Below are 20,495 nucleotides of genomic sequence, written 5' to 3' on the forward strand. Positions count from 1 at the left end.
GCTCTTGGTGAGTAAGGCTGAGCCAGGGCTCGTAATAACTGTTAAAGGGCAAGACTATGGTAAGAATATTGGTTCACTAAACAGAAGATGCATGATGAGAAAAAGACTGAGAACAGGTGATAGGCTCTGATTTAGCACCACCATCAGGCCTTTTCATTTCCATTTTTTACACTTTAATACCCGCTTATTTTGTAGTATCATGTATATTTAATAAAAAAATCTGCTGCTTTTTTTTTTTTTTTGTTATAGCATTTTATAAAATTATAATATTCGTGTAAATGTTCACTTTATTTTCATTTAAGAGGTCATGTATATTTAAGTTATATTTATTTTGATTTTTAAATGTTCCATTCAAAAATGTTATGAAAAAGGCATGTACACCATAAAAGATGACTATTGAGGTCTATTGTCAGGAATGTTAGTATTATATCAAATAGTGAATTCTACTGCAGTAGAATGTGCACGTCTGCACAGTGTTATATGTTCACCGCTCAGTGTCAGCAAATATTGTGCAGTTAGTATTGGACTACAAGATAGATGCAAGCCTGTACATATAGTTATTTAAAGCATAAATGAGTCAGTTGGGTTCTGGAGGTGTGGTTACAGCATTGTGCTTGGTTGGCGTGGCCTGGGCCTGGTGGTGGGGCCCAATTTGATATCTTTTCATGGGGCCCAAAGTCCCTGGCGGCGTCCCTGCTGGTGCCTAACCCTAAATCCTATATATGCATCAATATAACATCTAAACCTAACCACTCTGACTCTTGTGCCTACACCTAAAACCTAGATTATACGCATCGATATAACATTTAAACCTTACCCTATTGGATTGCCCTATACTTAACCACTTTTGTGCCTAAACATTCAGCCATGTGACTTACAAACTCTCACGAGAGTTTTACACAAGACGGATCCCTTCTAGCCATAACCGGCCTGGAAGCATGGAGGCTGGGCCTGGAAGCATGGAGGCGGGGACTGGAAGCATGGAGGCTGGGGCCTGAAACAAGCCCCCAGGAAGTGCTCCGGACTCTGAGAAAATATTTGTTGTGTCCAAACGGCGGTACTACAATTTCCGTATCAGTCCGTGACGTCACCCGGCCCAGAAAAACGTTTTCCCTTTGACTAACATGGGGAAAGAGACGTCTGTAAATCAAGTATATTTCACACACTTTAATGCTTTTATAGAGTAGGATCTCCTCATTAGTTTAAGAGATTTATATATTTTACTCTTATTGAAGCACTTTAAACATTTAATGACTGGTCTTCCTTTAGAGGCTGTGCAGCTGGGGGCGGAGCTTTGATACGCGAGGATTGAAAACACTTCCGCGTAGTCTACACTCAAGTATTCTCTCTCTCGTCTCCTCTGGAAGCCTCCTCCCTCCTCGACTCCTCCCTGTGCATTTAAGCGATTGGGACGTCTTTCAAAATGGCGTGTCTCAATCGATTTCCGAGTCAAGTCACCGAGCAGAGAGGAGAGAGGAGTCGAGGAGGGACATTGGGATGAACCTACGGGAAAGCAAGGCTGCAGTCGAATAGTCCGAAAAATCAGCTCCTACCGTCTATTCCTATCGTCTATTGCTTGACCTCTGTGTGAAACGTCACGGGGTTAAGGAATAGTGGATAGGAGAATTCAAAAGGATTTAGGAAACGAGACTGCGGTGCTTTGAGAATCCGACTGCACTGACACTATCCAACGTGTTTATGATGCGGACTACATGGATGTATAATAAGAACGGCGGACTACTGTAAACTCATCTAGATACTTTGCACCGTGCTCTGATGCTGTTGTTTTATGATTCATGAACGTGGACAACAGAGAAACATATTCTTCATGACCAAGGTTGGAATTGAAATAAAAAAGGAAAGTGAAACTTATGCTCGTCAGCCTCCGGTCCACACGTATTAATCCAGATGAATCCCAATACGTATGATTGTATGAAAAGATCTTAAAATAAATACAAATGTATTTCTTAAAAACGTGTTTGTTCTTAACATCTATCACTGTATAGATCACCATTAAAACATATTTTAAAAGTTTAAGAAACCCCACACAGCTGACAGAGCTCAGTAAACACTATGAAATGTTGACTTTATGTGATCATTTCAGTAAAAAGTAACATTCATATTTCTCCTTTTGATTATTAAAGTCATGAACGTTCGAAACAAAGCACTTTGGCAAGTTACCACATAACTTGTAAAATGCTTAGTAAGCACCGTAACATAACTTTCATGATACGCATTTCTCGGTCATCGGTTGTGTCCGTGAACGGCTGAATGTTGTGTGATTGTGTCAAGGCATTGTGGGGCATCATTTTCTCATTTGCTTTCGTAAAGGAAGGTCCAGTGGTTCCTAAGCTAAAGGAGGTTATAAAGGAAGTTTCAAACCTCCTTTCCTATCATCAAGAGAATTCTAACGGCTCTTATCATGACTGCCACTGAGGTACTTCCGGCTCATTTCACTCCCTTAGGAAGGTTCCGAAGCTAAACTGACAATTCGACTGCAGCCCCAGACTAAATACACAGAAGGGTAATCACAAGACAAGACACACCTGGGGAGGGGGGCTGAGAGACAGGGGTAGCAGGTGAAACCAATAAGGCAATCAGACAGGAGGGACAACAGAGGAAGGCAGACAGGTCAAGACACAAGGAGAGAATACATTTCAAAATAAAACAGGAAACTATACCCACACAAAACTAAAATGATGACATCTACGCAACTACAATTCAGATGTAAATGGTGTACTTTTACTCCATTACATTTAGTTACTTTACAGATTTGGATTAATGATGTGAAATATAATCAACTCTTAAATCAGACTTTAGTTCCACCTGGAGTAAATTCACAAGCTATCCTGCAGTATACAAAGTCATTCAAACTAGCTGCACCTTGACCAGCTTTGATAACACTGTAATGATCAATAACTATAAAACATATCCTATATATTATTCAGAAATGGACCAATCTGCACAATGACTACTTTTACTGTCGCTACTTTCACTATATTTAGATGCTCATACTTTTCTACTTTTTCTTGAGTAACATTTTGAATGCAGGGCTTTTATTAATAATAATAGTATTTCTACACTCTACTCTTACTTCAGTACAAGATCTGAGTAGGCTACTTTTTCCACCTCACCTTGCTCAGTGTGTGGTAATCAGACAGACAGGCCAATTGTGTGTGGTCATCCTGAGGAGCGGATGCCCTCCGACCTCCCCCCTCCGTGCTCCATCCTCCCTCCCATGATTCCTTGTCCTTGAGACGTCTTCATCTCGGAGGCTCGGCGGTGGCGCTCCTCTGCCCCCTTCATCAGGACAGAATGCAGGTGTCAGCACTGCTGCCCCCCCTCTTCCTTCCCCGCCCTCCTCCACCTTTGCCTTTATCTGTCGCCTCTTCTAAAGACGCTCTCTCCGTACCCCCGGGGGTAAACTTGGAGGGGAGGGGAATGTAGGCATAGGTGTGAAGGAAGCAGGGGGAAGGGAGCAAAACGAAAGCACCTGACTTGAAGGCAGAAAGATAATTTCTGTTAAAGGTTAAAGCCTGATTTGCATTTCAAAAGCGGCGGTCGGCCATGTTGCCTCCTCAGGGACGCCATCGGACTGACCAGCGCGTCATTTAATATTAGCGGGCACCGGGGCCTTGATAAAATTAATAGAGCAGCCGGTGATTGATAACTGCGCCACTGTCATGACCATGCGTCGCCCCACGTCCCACACAAGCCCATCTGTCAATCGCAGCACTTTTAACCATCAGCATCCTCTTCATCTGAATTCTCCTGAACGAAGACATCCACTTCTTGTGTTCGTAATGATGTAACATCTGAATCCAGTTTATGGCCAGTTACGTTTACACATACAAGGAATCTGCTTTGGTGTAAGGTGGTGCAAATATGAAACATAAAAGACAACCCAGTCTCACGGCATTTCGTGTTATACAGTAGTCACGAAATGTAATCTATTGATTTGTGTTCACGATTTTAAGCAATGTATTTCTATTGGTTGTATGTTTCGTGCCTGCACCAAATAATACAAAATTAGAAGGAAAAAAAGATTTTAAAAATACAGATTTCAGTATTCCGAGTCCAACCTGATCTCACCAGAATGCGTGACTCCACCACGACTCCTTAACACCGCATTGCGTGGTGGAGTCACGAACTCTGCTATATTTATGTGTCTGCACCACTCAAACAACCCCAATGTAAAGTGAATGAGGCTCCTTTTGTCGTGGTGCACACACGCATTTCTACAACGTCCTGCAGTGAGCTTTTTATTATATAAAACATTTTTCAAATCTACTTTATAGCTTGTAGTAACTCACGGGAGGCTTCTTTTATTTTATTTGTATTCATAATAATTTGTATGTTTCGTCAGAATGTATTATGGCAACCCTGTCTCCTAAAAAGGACGTTCCCACAGCACTAAACTGCATTCTCAATTACGTTTAGCTAGAAACGCATTTTCTCCCACGTTACGTTTCTTATGAACGTATCTTAAAGACGTTTATTTTCTACATATCTTTGCCATTTATTGTCTTGCTTATAATAATGATAATAGTCATTTATAAATATCATTTTAGAGCACACATTTTAAATCAGTAGGCGAGGCTGTAATTTCTCCAGCTGTTACTCTCATGAGCGAGGCAGAAAATAATAGTTTTAACAGGCCAAAAAGCTGCTGTGTCGTTTATTGCACCTCAAACATGAAAACAAATCCAGAGTTACGTGTTTCTGTACTTCCTCTAAGAAAAAAGGACAGTAACAGAAGATCTCTGTGGCTTCGGGCTTGACCGCCGTTCAAATGACAGCGTTGGTTTCCCCAAAAGTGGGTGGGGCTGTAAAGTGACGTAGATTTTACTCTCATATATTATTCAAAACCATTCTATTTATTCTAACGTAAATTACATGCCAGTGTTTTATCTTTTTATTTGTTTGTTTTTATTTTCGTTTGTTTCCTATCGGCTAGACCTCCAGGGCTGTACACAGTTTAATACTGTAAACTTCTAATTTTGGGAAAAACGTCTTTTTAAAACTGCAATTCCCAGTAGAGACGTGCTATAGAGAACATGTTGCGAAACACAATAGCCAGCATGTGTAGTTCTGGGTGGGCGTTCGAGTCCAGTTTTGAGTAGTCTGCCTTGGTTTCGTTCCATTTCAAAGAGCTTGACGCTCGGCGTAACCTTGGCGCACTGCCACTCCAACATCCAAATCCTAGAGCTTGAAGATTAATCACGGGGTTTGTCAACGGGACTGTAGTCCCAAACGATAGCTGGGGATTATGGGTAGTGTAGTGTCTTCGGCAATCCTAAACTGATTTTTTTTTCGGATATGATATCGCATTAACAACACCACATCTGGCGTCACAGAGATCTTCTGTTACTGTCCTTTCTTCTTAGAGGATGTGCAGAAACACGTAACTCTGGATTTGTTTTAATGTTTGAGCTGCAATAAACAACACGGCAGCCTTTTGGCCTGTTAAAACTATTATTTTCTGCCTCGCTCATGAGAGTAACAGCTGGCGAAATTACAGCCTTGCCTACTGATTTAAAATGTGTGCTTTAAAATTATATTTATAAATGATTATTATCATGATCATAAGCAAGACAATAAGATATGTAGAAAATAAACACATTTGAGATACGAACGTAACGTGGGAGAAAATACGTTTCTAGCTGAATGTAATTGAGAATGCAGTTTAGTTCTGTGGGTCCGTCATTTTTAGGAGACAGGGTTGCCATAATACATTCTGACGAAAAATACAAATTAATATGAATACAAATAAAATAAAAGAAGCCTCCCGTGAGTTACCACTGCAGGACGTTGTAGAAATGCGTGTGTGCACCACGACAAAGCAGCCTCATTCACTTACATTGGTGTTGTTTGAGTGGTGCAGACACGTAAATGTAGCAAAGTTCGTGACTCCACCACGCAATGCGGTGTTAAGGAGTCGTGGTGGAATCACGCATTCTGGTGAGATCAGGTTGGAGTGAGTTCCAGAGGGAGGGGGCAGCGATGGAGAAGGCTCTGTCCCCCCAGGTCCGGTGATTGATGCGGGTGGGGATGGATAGGAGGTTGGCTTCTGATGAGTGGAGGCAACGGGAAGGGGTGTGGTGGTGCAGCAGGTATGTGAGGTAGGGGGGGGGTCGGCAACAGGCGGACCGCGGTCCGGATCCGGACCCAGACGGCGACCTATACGGACCTATAATCAATACATTAATAAGGGATTTCAATTTTGACAGGCGATTCTATTTTAACCGTTGCCGACAGGGGGCGAAAGAGACAAGTGAGCGATACAGGCAGAGAAGCACAGAAGAAGAGAGGAGAGCGCGGCAGAGAGAAGCGGAGAGGAAAGTGAGTGAAGAGAATAATTAGCGATACAGGGAGAGAAGACGGAGTGGAGTGTGAACAGGTGTGTTAGCGGCAGACAGGGAGAGACAAATAATTACACATGGCGCTCTCCAAGAAGAGGAAAGTGGACATTGAGAACAACGCTTTTAACCCTGAGCGGACGGACTCATTCATGTTCATCCTGCCCACTGGGAGCACAGAACCAGTGTGTCTCTGTTAAGTATTATTATTTGATGACGCCCTTAGTCTGTGTACTACGGTAGCAGTCGCACTGTTATTCTGTTCTTGTATGAAGGTACGTCCTAATGTGACGTCACTACGTTGACTGTTGTCAGTCTGTGAATAAACTTACCGGAGACATGCTGAAGAGAATACCGAGTCTGATTTACTTATTGTTCATACGCGATTCATGTGCACCCAAGCTTAACAGGTTATGGGCCCAGGCAGAGTTGGACACAAACCGACTTGGAGATAAGTGAGTTAGATTATCGGAAGAAGTGTTACGCGACGTATTACGCGTTAGCCAATTAAGCTAACAAGCTAGCTTAGCAAGTGAAGTATATTAGCAAGCTAGTAGCCCTCGCGGTAAAGTTGGCGCGCAAAAATGGCAAGCAGAGCAACAGGTCTCCTGGCACCGCAGCTCTTATTCAAAGGATGTGAAGATAAGTATGACCTTTGGGAAACAAGATTCCTAGGCTGCTTACATACTCTGAGGCTAAAAGAGACTATCTTACATGAGCCCACCGGTGCTGATCAAGAACAGCTAGATGCAGATAGAAGGAAGAATGCTGATTGCTATGCTGAGCTAATAAGGCTGATAGATGATAAGAGCCTGTCGCTAATAAGACATGAGGCCGCAGATGACGGCAGGAAGGCTCTGAAAATACTGAAAGAACATTATTCAGGGAAAAGCAAGCCGAGGATAATAAACTTATACACGTCGTTAACGAGGCTGCACATGACAGACAACGAGAGTGTTACCGACTACATGATAAGGGCAGAGAACGTGATTACAGCCCTGAGAGATGCAGGCGAGACCATGAGTGATGGACTGACCATAGCCATGATACTAAATGGGTTACCAGACTCCTTCAAGCCATTCGCCGTCCATGTAACACAGAACGAAGATAACGTTACGTTCACAGACTTTAGAAGAAGATTAAGGGTCTATGAAGAGTCGGAGAAAATGAACACAGCAGAATCCACAGATAATGTGATGAAAACATGTGCAAGGCAAGGCCGAGGCACCAAGACGCACGCTAGCAACAGAAGAGATGAAGATGCCAATGTGACGTGCTACAAGTGTGGAATAAAAGGACACATATCAAGAAAATGTTTTCGAAAAGTGTGGTGCGGTTACTGCAAAAGGAATACACACGATGAATCACTCTGTAAGAAAAAGGGGGGAGAAGATGGTGCCAGAAAAGTCGCAGAGGAACAGAATGGCGACCAAGCCCGTCTCTTCAAGGCCAAGCACACAAAGAGCGGGAAACCACCAGACAACGTGAAGATGAAAGGCATCATGGTGGACGCAGGAGCGACATCCCACATCGTGAACGACATCGGAAAGTTTAAAAGCTTCGACGATTCATTCCAGCCCGAGTCTCATTCAGTGGAGTTAGCTGACGGGACCAAGTGCAATGGAACAGCACAGAGAAGAGGAACGGAGGTGATATGTCAATTAGACGACGCCGGACGACAACACAGAGCACAGCTACGGGATGCACTGTACATGCCCTCATACCCACATGACATCTTTTCGGTGGCAAGAGCAACAAACGGAGGGGCGACAATCACCTTCAAGAAAGGGGACAGTCACATGGTTACCAAAGACGGCAGCAGGTTTGACATCCATGAAAGTGTAAATTTGTATTACTTACCAACTGTTGAGGGGAATGTTGACCAATGTAAAGGGTGTCACGACATGCAAACTTGGCATGAAATTTTGGGTCATTGCAATTACGAAGATGTACAAAATGTACAAGGTGTAGTGAAAGGCATGGAGATAAGAGGAAGTGCAGTCAAACCAGCTCAGTTGTGTGAAGTGTGTACACAGGGCAAGTTCACCCAAACGAGAAATAGGGAGCCAGACAAAAAGGCTAAGATGCCCTTAGAACTAGTCCACACAGACTTAGCCGGTCCCATGTCAACACCAAGCATAGAAGGGCACAGATATACACAGTCTTTTACAGACGACTACTCTGGTACTATTTTTGTGTATTTTCTAAGGTCCAAGAGTGATACAGTGCAGGCCACAGAAAGGTTCTTAGCAGACATAGCACCTTACGGAGAAGTTAAGTGTATCCGTTCAGATAACGGCACTGAGTTTACAAGCCGAGACTTCCAGGCACTGTTAACCAAAAATAGGATTAGACACGAGACGTCTGCACCCTATTCACCCCACCAAAATGGTACAGCAGAGAGAGGTTGGCGAACTCTCTATGATATGGGCAGATGCTTACTGATAGAAAGCAAGTTACCAAATAAACTATGGAACTACGCCATACAGACAGCAGCTTATGTAAGGAACAGGTGTTACAGTAGGCGCACAAAGAAAACGCCATACGAGCTGTTCACAGGCAAAGAACCAAATATATCCAAACTTCAGAAATTTGGGTCAGTGTGTTTTGCTTACAAACAAGAGAAGGGAAAGCTCGACCCTAGGTGCGAGCAAGGTGTTTTCATAGGCTATGATAAAAATAGCCCAGCTTACCTGGTGTATTATCCAGACACAGAGAGGGTCCAAAAGCACAGATTGGTAAAATTCACAACAAAGGGGGATAAAGAAAAGGAAACACAAACACCAGAGTCATACAATGAATATGGTGATAGTGATGTACATCCCAGGGTCAAGGACAGCGATGAAAATGTTGTTGATGAATGTGATGTGGGAAATGTGCCAGGTCACGATACTCAAAGTGGTGCTTCTGGGACTTTACCTGAACAGACTGAACGTACACAGCCGGGTAAAGTCACCGAGACTCCAAACAGAAAAAACCCACCCAGAACCAGGAGGAGACCAGCTCACCTACAGGAGTTTGAGACTGACGATACGGAGGACAAACTGCAAACATGCATGGATTTTTGTTACAGAGCAGTATGCGACATTCCTCAAACCTTCCAGGACGCCATAGCGTCACCCAAATCAAGGCAGTGGAAAAATGCCATGAACGAGGAGATGAGATCACTGGAGGAGAACGAGACCTTCAACCTCACCCAATTGCCACCAGGCAAACGGGCAGTGGGGGGTAGATGGGTCTACGCACTCAAGAGTGACATTGATGGGTCAGACAAGTACAAGGCGCGATTTGTAGCTAAAGGCTACAGTCAGAAACCAGGAATCGACTATGATGAGACATTCTCACCCACAGCTGATATGACAAGTGTAAGAGTACTCATGCAAAAGACAGCACAGGAGAACTTAATCTTACACCAAATGGATGTTAAAACAGCCTATTTACATGCACCCATTGATTGTGAAATATATATGACACAACCAGAAGGTTATGAGAAACAGTCAAAAACAGGTGAAGAGTTAGTATGCAAGTTGCACAAATCTCTCTATGGTTTAAAGCAGTCAGGCAGAAACTGGAATGCTATGTTACATACATGTTTGACTGAAAATGGTTTTGTACAAAACCCCGCTGATCACTGTGTGTATACAAGAGAAAAGCACAGCGAAAAGGTAATCCTAATAATATGGGTTGACGATCTCATTATAGCAGCCAGCAACGAGGGTGTATTGGAAAGTGTAAAGGGGATGCTCACTGAAAGGTTCAAAATGAAAAACCTGGGAAAGTTGAAATATTTCTTAGGTATAGTTTTTGAGCAAACAGAAGGTCAAGTCAAAATGTCTCAAAAGAGATATGTGAGCAAAATACTGGAGAGATTTGAAATGCAGGATTGCAAGTCCAGAGACACACCATGTGAGCCAAAACTAGAATACACAGCAGACGCTGAAAACATTAAAGAGCCAAGAAAGTACAGGGAGGCAGTAGGAAGTTTAATCTACTTGTCCACATGCACTCGACCAGATATATGTTTTGTGGTCAGTAAACTATCTCAGCACTTTGCTGAACCAACTGAAGAGCACTGGAACACAGTAAAACATGTGTTCAGATACCTTAAAGGTACAGCAGAACAGGGGTTATGCTTTAAGAGAAATGACACAGATAGACTAGGTCTGAGAGTGTACAGTGATGCTGACTGGGCATCAGACGTAACAGACAGACGTAGTACATCAGGATATTGTGCCAGTCTCAGTGAAGGAAGCTCCTTGATCTCATGGAAGGCAAGGAAACAACCTACGGTTGCACTATCTACCTGCGAGGCAGAGTACATGGCCTTAGCATCAGCCATACAGGAATACATCTACTTAGAACAATTACTCAGAGGTATAGACAAATACAAATATGCACAAACAAAGGTGTACGAAGACAACCAAGGTACTATAGCACTAGCCAGAAACCCAGTAAACAGGCAAAGGTGCAAGCACATTGATATTAAGTACCATTTCATAAGGGAGACTGTAAATAGTGGAAAGGTAATTTTGGAATACTGTCCTACTGAGCAAATGATCGCTGATGTGATGACAAAACCAGCCACCAAAATAAAGCTAAAGAGGTTTGCTCAGGATATGTTTGGCACCTAGAAGGGCAAAGAGTTAACATAGTTAAGGTAAAAGAAAAAGAAGCCTTATTTTGTTTTGTTCTCAGGTAACCCAGTAAGCTAAGAGCGAGTGGGGGTGTTAAGTATTATTATTTGATGACGCCCTTAGTCTGTGTACTACGGTAGCAGTCGCACTGTTATTCTGTTCTTGTATGAAGGTACGTCCTAATGTGACGTCACTACGTTGACTGTTGTCAGTCTGTGAATAAACTTACCGGAGACATGCTGAAGAGAATACCGAGTCTGATTTACTTATTGTTCATACGCGATTCATGTGCACCCAAGCTTAACAGTCTCATTTGTTCAGAGACCATGGCGCTCATTAAAAGTGCCAAAACACAAAGTGTTTGACCAAACATTCCCTCTCAAGTCAGAACTGAGGTCACAAAAACTAAATATCGTTCCAGGGCAGGCTAACCGAGGCTAACCAATGAGCACCTGCATGTGTATGAGAATGGCCCTGACACCATTTCAGCCCAGATCTAAACTCCTGGCAGGACAAGCTCGAGCTCAATTCTCGCACTGAGTGATGGACTGCAATATAATAGGGAAAGAAAGAAAAACTTTAAAACTGTTCAATTGTTATGATGTGTAAATACTGATATTGTTCTATAATCGTCTGAAACTGTTAAGTCATGATGTGAAACGGTTAAGAAGGAAAAGGGAAACTCAAGCTGCTGCTACACTTTATTTTATTTATCTAAAATTAAATACTTTTAAGATGCACATATTTTCAAAAGCTATTTTATTTATTTTCTCTATTTTATTTTTAAATGCAGCCCGAGAGGAACATTACACATATCCACAGTATTTACTGTATATCTGTAGAGTTCAATGTTAATTGACAATAAATATTGTTATTTATGAATTGTACTTTTTTTATTTGATTGGCAGTCAGTTGTTGATTACAGATGTAGCACTGAATTTCGGACTCCAGCTTACAGCTTCCTGCCTACGACCTGCCAAAGACCAGTATAGAGGAATGTTAAACCCTCCCACTATTTTCCAAGAGGGCGTTGCCAGATTTTCAATTTCAGGTTTTAACCAGGAGATGGCGCTTCATTCACAAATACAGAAAGACAAGTTTCATGGACTTTCAGTTGTGTTTTGAAGAGCATTTGAACACATCAATATTTTAGATCAACTAAAGTATATCTAATCTTGTAATTCAATAATATATAGTCTTTATATATTAAATAATCATAATGTAAATGTTTACATTACACTTCTTTATTTGTTATGCTCATACTTTAACCTTTACAATCGTTTGCTTTAATATGCAGTATATTTTTGTGTTTGCTTCCTCCTGCTCCCTTTCGGACACATACTGTATGATTTATTATTATTATTAATATGAAGATATTATTAAGATAAGATAAGATGTTACTTTATTGATTGAACATTTTAGTTTAGAATGTGCTGTCCCACGGTAATTCAGAAGACTCACAGGTCACATTCCGACCATTATTTAAAACAATAGGTGCTTTCACACCTTCTACAGTTTGATTTGTATAAAGGGAGCTCTGTCAGTTTTCGAATTACCCATTTGCTTTCGGGGAGCCCTATTTTTCGGAGCACATCCTGCTACTAAATATGTCACACGCACGCTCTGTTGACTGGCGCAGCAGCGCGGATGCGATCAATTGCTATAAAAAACACTCTTCTACTAATACAGACGGTGTCACTATGCCGGCGGATGTGGCCGTTGTTGAAGCCTCTTCAGGCTCCGCATCGGCATGCCTCTCCCTCGGTGTGGAGCTGTCAAACTCGACCCTAACGCCGCTTACAGCCGGCCAACTAAAAGTTGTTTCCGTTCACGTTGTCATTTTTAGACTCCTTCGCTTCTTTGCTTGTGAATCCAAAAGCTGTGACGCTTGGCTGTTTTCGTTTTGCCATATTTTTTTATTACACAGCGAGAGTTAAAAAAAATATCAATATGAACATTTCAAATACCGCGCCGGCATCACCGCCATAACCATAGCAACGTAATTAAGAATGCAGCGCCGCAAAGTACAGATGGCAACACCCAGACATATTCACAAATATAAAACAAATATGCAGAAACTGTAATGAACAATAACTATTATTTATTTCAAGAACTGTTATTTACAGAAACTCAACATTTCTAATCTGTGTGACACAAATATGCACGATTTAAAAAACAGATCTGATTTTAAGACAATTTCTGCGCTCATAAAGAATGATAAGAATAAGAATAATGCGTATTGAACTGGTTTCATTAATTAGTGAGTTTATTTAACACTAGAACCGCCAATCAGGTCAATTTGTGTGATGTGTGTTGTGTGTGTGCAATGTAACTTTTTTTCAATAAAATATTAAAGTCTCCCAGTCCGTGACTTTTCCTGAAAGTGTGTTATGTAGCACCCTATGTTGTTAAAAATTGCATTCTAATTGCGTGATTTGACGGGTTTAGGTAGGCCTATACAAAAACCTCTGGCGGTTCTAGTGTTAAGGTAATTAGGTACAGTAGAAGCCCTTTTTTATCAGTAACAAATTTAGCAGTTGAACATAAAAGTCAACTAACTGAGGGTCACTTGCAATGACAGTGTTGTGTCTAACTGTAAGCTTGTCACTCAGAGTAACCTACCGTTAATTTAGCTGCTGGAGAAGAAAGATCAAGGGGGGAGGGGGGAGAGAGCTGTGGTTGATGGGCCATTAGTTGTGTAAATACACAGCTGAGAGCTGCCGTTTCATTCAGACTGTTTAAAAAACTGTAACAACGGACTATTTTTCTTAGCGGATGCATGTAAATTTAAATCAATACAACTATTTTTTAAATCAATACATACAATTTTTTTTTAAATCAATAAAAACATTTTCTAAATCCATAAAAGCATTTCAATTAATATTGGGAGTCATGTCGTTACTTTGTTGAGAATTTGGCCGTGTAATAAGCGGGATAATTTGCAGCGACTTGTTCCTTATGGGGAAAATAACAGCAGTCATGTGTGTGTAGAGGTGTGTGTGGTTAAAACACTTTCATGAAGTGAAGGAATTTCCTTCTATAAAACAGCTGTTGGCAGCAGTGAGTGTCACGGACATGAATTCATAGATCAAGGCAGACTGGTGCACACACTCTCCTGTCCTGCCAGGCGACACGCCCGTTCTAAGCCGTGTCCCTCACTCCTCACATCCCAAGCATCCCCACAAGTGTATTATGTTGTTACATCGTTTCAGATGTTATGTTTCAGTTGTGCTCTGTCTATGTTCAATGATGCAAACTTGTCACCTTTCGGCGAAATTCGCCGTTTTGAATCCAAAATAAGTCGTTTGTGTGATTCATGTAGATCTGCAATACAAATATTTTTAGGGTATGGGGGGGTCTGGGACCCGGAGTAATCTGCGGCCGTGAGCTGTTATGTGCCATCATGACACGCATGGTGTTCTTTTTTTATATATTATAATGAAGTACGAGCTGTGTGCTCGAGTCTTCCTGCCTGTCGGCTCTGCTCATGGATGATTAATAAGGCTCTGCTGCTCCGAGATGATGGTCTAGCTTCAGCAGCTACATTACCTACGGGTGCGTTCGTTAATATTAACTGTGCGTCCGGAGTCACTGTGGCACAGACTGGACCGCTGGTGAACAGCTGTTAGAACGGGCCGTTCAGGTGTTCAGAGCAGAGCTCCCTGTCGGAGCGGCAGAGCGTGATGTGAACTGAAAAGTTTTTCTGTGGCAATATTATTTAAGGAATCGTTGAGCTAGCTAGCTAGCATACATTGTCACTATCTGCTAACGTTAGCTTTAGCCTTCTATTTCTAATAGTTTTTTTCATAGGCTATAAACAGAGGTGGTATAAGTATATATATATTGTACTTGAGTAAAAGTAGAATTACTCAGATCTTGTACTTGAGTAAAAGTAGAAGCACACAGATCTTGTACAAGGGTAAAAGTAGAAGTACTCAAAGCTTGTACTTGAGTAAAAGTAGAAGCACACAGATCTTGTACTAGAGTAAAAGTAGAAGTACTCAAATCTTGTACTTGAGTAAAAGTAGAAGCACTCAGGTCTTGTACTTGAGTAAAAGTAGAAGTACTCAGGTCTTGTACTTGAGTAAAAGTAGAAGTACTCAGGTCTTGTACTTGAGTAAAAGTAGAAGTACTCAGGTCTTGTACTAGAGTAAAAGTAGAAGTACTCAGGTCTTGTACTTGAGTAAAAGTAGAAGTACTCAGGTCTTGTAATTGAGTAAAAGTAGAAGTACTCAGATCTTGTACTATAGTAAAGTAGAAGTACCAGAGTGTAGGAATACTCTGTTACAGTAAAAGTCCTGCATTCAAAATGTTCCTCAAGTAAAAGTAGAAAAAGTATTATCATCAAAATATAGTGAAAGTAGCGACATTAAAAGTAGTCATTGTGCAGATTGGTCCATTTCAGAATAATATATATGATATGTTTTATAATGATTGATCATGAAAGTGTTCTCAAAGCTGTTAAAGGTGCAGCTAGTTTGAATGACTTTGTATACTGCAGGGTAGCTTGTGGATTTACTCCAGGTGGAACTAAAGTCTGATTTAACACTTGATTATATTTCACATCATTCATCCACATCTGTAAAGTAACTAAAGGTATTAAATACATGTAGTGGAGTCAAAGTACACCATGTACCTCTGAACTGTAGTGGAGTAGAAGAACAAAGTAGCAAAACATTGAAATACTTAAATAAAGTACAAATATCTCAAAATTGTGCCCAAGTATAGTCCTTGTTGAGTTTATGAACTTAGTTACTTTACACCATGTGGCTATAAAGATAGAAAGACTAAGCCTTGCACAGAGGCATGAAAATACATTTTCAAAATGCTCAACAGTGCTGCCAAAATTATAAACTGACTGCTACACAATTTAAAATAAATGCTTTTATATATTTCTATTAGATGTGACTCTTTGGCGTTTCTGTTATTATTAACACTGCTGCTTTAGTTGTTCTGACTGCTAAAATCCTCTGTTATTCCGTGGGGTGGGGGAGCCGGGGGCTCGGATCCTTGTCACCTTTTTCATACCTGATGAGTTTGCATCCCTGTATGTTAAAAAGCCTCAGTCACCTTAATTCATGTCATAAAAACATCTCAGGTCAGTAACACTCAAAGCTAAATGTGCAATACCATGTTCAGCTATGTTACTATTTATAATGTTATTGTTTTTACATCAGAAGGTGTACATATTGGAATGATTTCTTAACTTACAGTAGGCTATTTTTTACAATGTGTGTTGGAAGGATTTATTAAATTACTATGAATATTGTCATTGTTGAAGGCTTTTAGAGAAGGGTGAACTATAAGCCTGAATTACATAACATTTTATACCTAAAAACATAAAAGCCACAATAAATAAATCACAATTATTCTAGTTATTTTTACCTCCCGTATTGCTTTCAACCCACCAGCTTTTATGGTGTTGTTACGTCACTAACTGTAAGCTTGTCACATACAGTCTATGGTCACTCAGAGTAACCTACTGTTAATTTAGCTGCTGGAGAAGAAAGATCAGGGGGGGAGGGGGGAGAGAGCTGTGGTTGATGGGCCATTAGTTGTGTAAATACACAGCTGAGAGCTGCCGTTTCATTCAGACTGTTGAAAAAACGGTAACAACGGACTATTTTTCTTAGCGGATGCATGTCAATTTAAATCAATACAACTATTTTTTAAATCAATAAAAACATTTTCTAAATCCATAAAAGCATTTCAATTAATATTGGGAGTCATGTCGTTACTTTGTTGAGAATGTGGCCGTGTAATAAGCGGGATAATTTGCAGCGACTTGTTCCTTATGGGGAAAATAACACCCTTCATCCAGATGAGGATCCCTCCGCTACGCTTTGGGATCCTGATCGACCGACGAAGCTCCATTAAAATATACATATTTTTGGTGAATTACTGAGTTTAGGCCCGTTAATAACGTTTTAATGAAGTTGAATACAGTATATTCATATGTGTCAGTGATTTCATGTCAATTCGGCGAACATAAACATAAATGATCGTGGTGAAGATGATGATTAAATTAGGATTAAAAATCGAGAGCCGGGCTGCATTTCCTCCCGTTCGTTTATTTCGAATAACACAATTATTTTGTTAAATAACAACATGGTGATGTTTTGTAAATGATTAAATGTCTCTTATTTAGCACAGTAGTATGATATCCGTGACATATGGATCTTAACAAAGTTCCGCTGTACATCCAGCATACTGTATCTGACTTTATTTCACATGAGCTCCAGTGTGGAACCCCACTGCACCCCCTGGTGGATCAATGATCCATTGCAGCTGGCTTCATTATAATTACATTTATCTATCACGGGGGCGGTCTCAAGTCAAGCTGGAGGTTTTCCCTTGAGCGAGGGCAGATCACGTACCAATCACGGCCCTCGCGTTTCAAACTGTCTGAAATGAATCGCTTCATCTGTACATGCAGACGTTGATAAAGCTACAGGCTACTTCAATATATATCACACTAATTCATAAAGCTTCTTAGACATTTTGATGTTCCGGACCTTTGCATGGGGAGATTTTCTCTAACTTGACCTCGTTGAATTTTAGTTGAATACCCCTGCCGTAGAGGATGCTATTGCAGTAGTCGAGTCGTGATAACCCCCACCAACATGACGGTATCTGATATCTTCTACATATAAAGACGGAGAAAGTAAAGCCTTTATTTTTAAATGTTAGCACCCCCCGAAGGGGCACAAGCTCTTACGTTGAGTCTGGAGTTTCAATCAATTCTAAATCATCAGTAAATTATACGACCATATTTCGGAGGGATATGCTACATATTAACTTGACATTTTATGCATTTCAGTTCTTCAATAACATTACTTAATTAACACTTTACTTTCCTGACACAGTTCCACTAACATACATTCACTATTGATTGTTACTTTTTTAATACTCTTTGCGGAATTTGGCAGTGTAAAATGTCCTCTTGGGTTGCCGTACAGCCAATGCGTGACGTCATTAGTAAGCGTAACAGACCCCGTGCTGATCAGGTAGGCCGTGCACATATGGTACCTACACCGGTCTTCCAAGACCCGACCGGACAAAAAGACATGGTGCAGGTGTTACCGAACAAATTGTGGGACGAACAACTGGCGATATTCTATTATTTTCGACAGATGTATCGGGGCGTATACCTTGAGGACCCATTGTTGACTCACCAGGAAAGAAACATCTTGATCGCTTCGCCTGTCGTTCAAATTCATCTTTTGGTATATCTGACTGAATAGGAAGACTTTGATGCACGTTCAGTACGCGTATGTGAGGTTGTGGGTGAGAGGCTGATATCGTGAAGCTTACAGTGACGACTAGAGCATGACGAAGTAGGTGACTCTGGGGATGCCTGTGCAAAACATTGCAAACTTTGATAAAATCATTTTAACAATATATTTTTGTCGGAGTTTCAGTTGTACATCTTTCTTAATGTGATGTATAGTAGCTTTTATAGCTGTCCACACCTTCAGACCGCCTCTATGTGAAACACAAGTTGTTTACTCACAGCCCGAAAGCAGCCTGGAGATCATCTTTGGCAAGCTGTGATCCGCTCCGAAGAAATGGTGATGCAACTTCTCAGCCATTCTCAAGCGATCAATATTTTTATTAAATACCTGTATCCAGTGGTTAATTTGAGCCGGGTCCTGCCGGAACAGGATCCGGCACCTCTTCATTTTGGCCACCCTGTGTTCCGGCACCTATTTGGGCAGATCCGGTACCTCTCACAAATTTTTTTTAAAAAAAATGGTTAAAATGAAATAAAATATGCAGATATTAATTTACAGAAAAAATCCCAAGAATTTCATGTCGTTTATTAAGATTAAGATTTGAAAGAGTCGGAGATCTGTGTTGACGCACTGAAAAGCTGGACCAACGGACAAACGTCTTTCACTTTTGAAATTCGCCACATGAGGAGCACGTCGCAGAGAGGAAGAAACGGTGATTCAATGCAAGCATGTCAAAAAGACAGTTAAATTTACTGTCTTTCTTCAAAAAGAAGGAAGAGGTAATAGACACTTCAAAACGAGTCAGAAAAGCCTCCACAAGCAGCGACGAGGGCAGCTGCAGCGGTCATGTTGATGGTCAAAACCAGGAGGAGGTTAGCGCCGCAACAGCTAGCCAGCTAGCTAACCGACAGCTAGCCAAGCCCGGGCAGCGGGTCAGGTTCACCGCCAGCCGGAACAGGAGTCAGCTACCGTCAGCCAGGTGGACCACCAACAGCAACGGGTGGGTACCCTGGTATCAACTAGCCCGGTACAACAGCCGGAGCAAGAGGCGAGCGGAACCGCGACATCAGCTGGCTTACAGCAGGAAGATTCAGTAGGAGAGGAGAGCGCATTGAGCGTAGAAGAGTGTGGGACGTCCAGCGACAGGTCAGTTTTTTCTAACTGTGGCCAAGAACTTGGAGGACCGTATGTTATCTCAAGGAGGCCGGATGCCAGATAAAACTGGATATAACAAGTTCATTGAGGAGTTGAAGGTGCTTTACGCACAATACTGGCCCGAGGACGCAGGTGCGCTGTATGGAGAGACTGAGGTCGAGTCACTGTGTCAGCGCTTCAACATTGCCAACCCGCGCGCAGTCATACGGGCCTACAGAACGTACAGGGACTCAGATGGTAAAGACACCCCCGATGAGCTGATGGAGTTACTTGTTGCTGTCAACAGCATTCCCATTGCAAGTGCTGAATGTGAGCGCGGGTTTTCTCAAATGAACTTGATTTGCACTCCCAACCGTAGCTCTTTGCTCACATCTACCATGTCATCTTTACTCTTCCTAAATCTTGTTGGACCCCCCCTGGCTAAATTCAATCCAGTCCCGTACGTGAGGTCCTGGGTGGCCAAAGGACACAGAACTGCCACAGACACACGCAGTAAAAGCAGAAAAAAAGAGCTAGAGGACAATCCGGACATGCTCGTGATGTGGGGTGTTTTAAACAACTAAATATGGTGAGCAAACATACTGTCTATTAATAGGCCGCCGTGCCAATCTTTGAATAGGCCTAATACATATTTTTTTTACACGTTAAACCTGTTGAGAAATTAATTGCTGGCTGTATACTGAAGTCCCACCTGTGGTGATGTGGGCATTTGCCTATGTTGTGCGTACTAGCCTAAAAAATTATAAATTATCGTCATAACATTTATACCATGGATACTATTTGAAATTGAGGCTTGTAAGTCCCACAGCGTTGCAAGTGGACATTTTCATGTTGTTTTCAGCACCTTTTTTGTATACGTTCCGGGACCTGTACGCGTCTCGTCATCCCTGAGCTGTCATATGTACTTTGCGTTCCGGCACCTTATGATTTACAAATTAAGCACTGCCTGTATCCATCTCATCACAACAAACCTCTACACTGTGCATCAGAGATGTGTCTTTATTATTGAATGTAAATTGTCAATTTGAATATATAGCAACATAAAACGAATAACTATGCACTGGGTTGTTTGTGAAACAGTAGCCTACCATTGAAGATGTTTGCAGACTTCA

General features: G+C 41.5%; 1 protein-coding gene across 3 annotated transcripts in view; it reads right to left on the minus strand.

Annotated features, from left to right (window-relative positions):
- The window catches only part of LOC307033787 (uncharacterized protein), a 51,650-nt gene that overhangs the window by 12,359 nt on the left and 18,796 nt on the right, over positions 1-20,495 (minus strand). The window contains exon 1 of one of the 3 annotated variants that reach the window (XM_079672398.1): positions 3,135-3,240. The exons of 1 other annotated variant lie outside the window; for it this stretch is intronic. The gene's annotated coding sequence lies outside the window, so the exon portion shown is untranslated. Of the gene's footprint in view, positions 1-2,382; positions 2,464-3,134; positions 3,241-20,495 lie in introns of those variants that run through there. One more of the 3 variants, XM_079672399.1, reaches the window with a different exon arrangement.

The sequence above is a fragment of the Notothenia rossii genome (assembly GCF_949606895.1).
Source record: "Notothenia rossii genome assembly, chromosome: 3".
NCBI classification, from domain to species: Eukaryota; Metazoa; Chordata; class Actinopteri; order Perciformes; family Nototheniidae; genus Notothenia; species Notothenia rossii.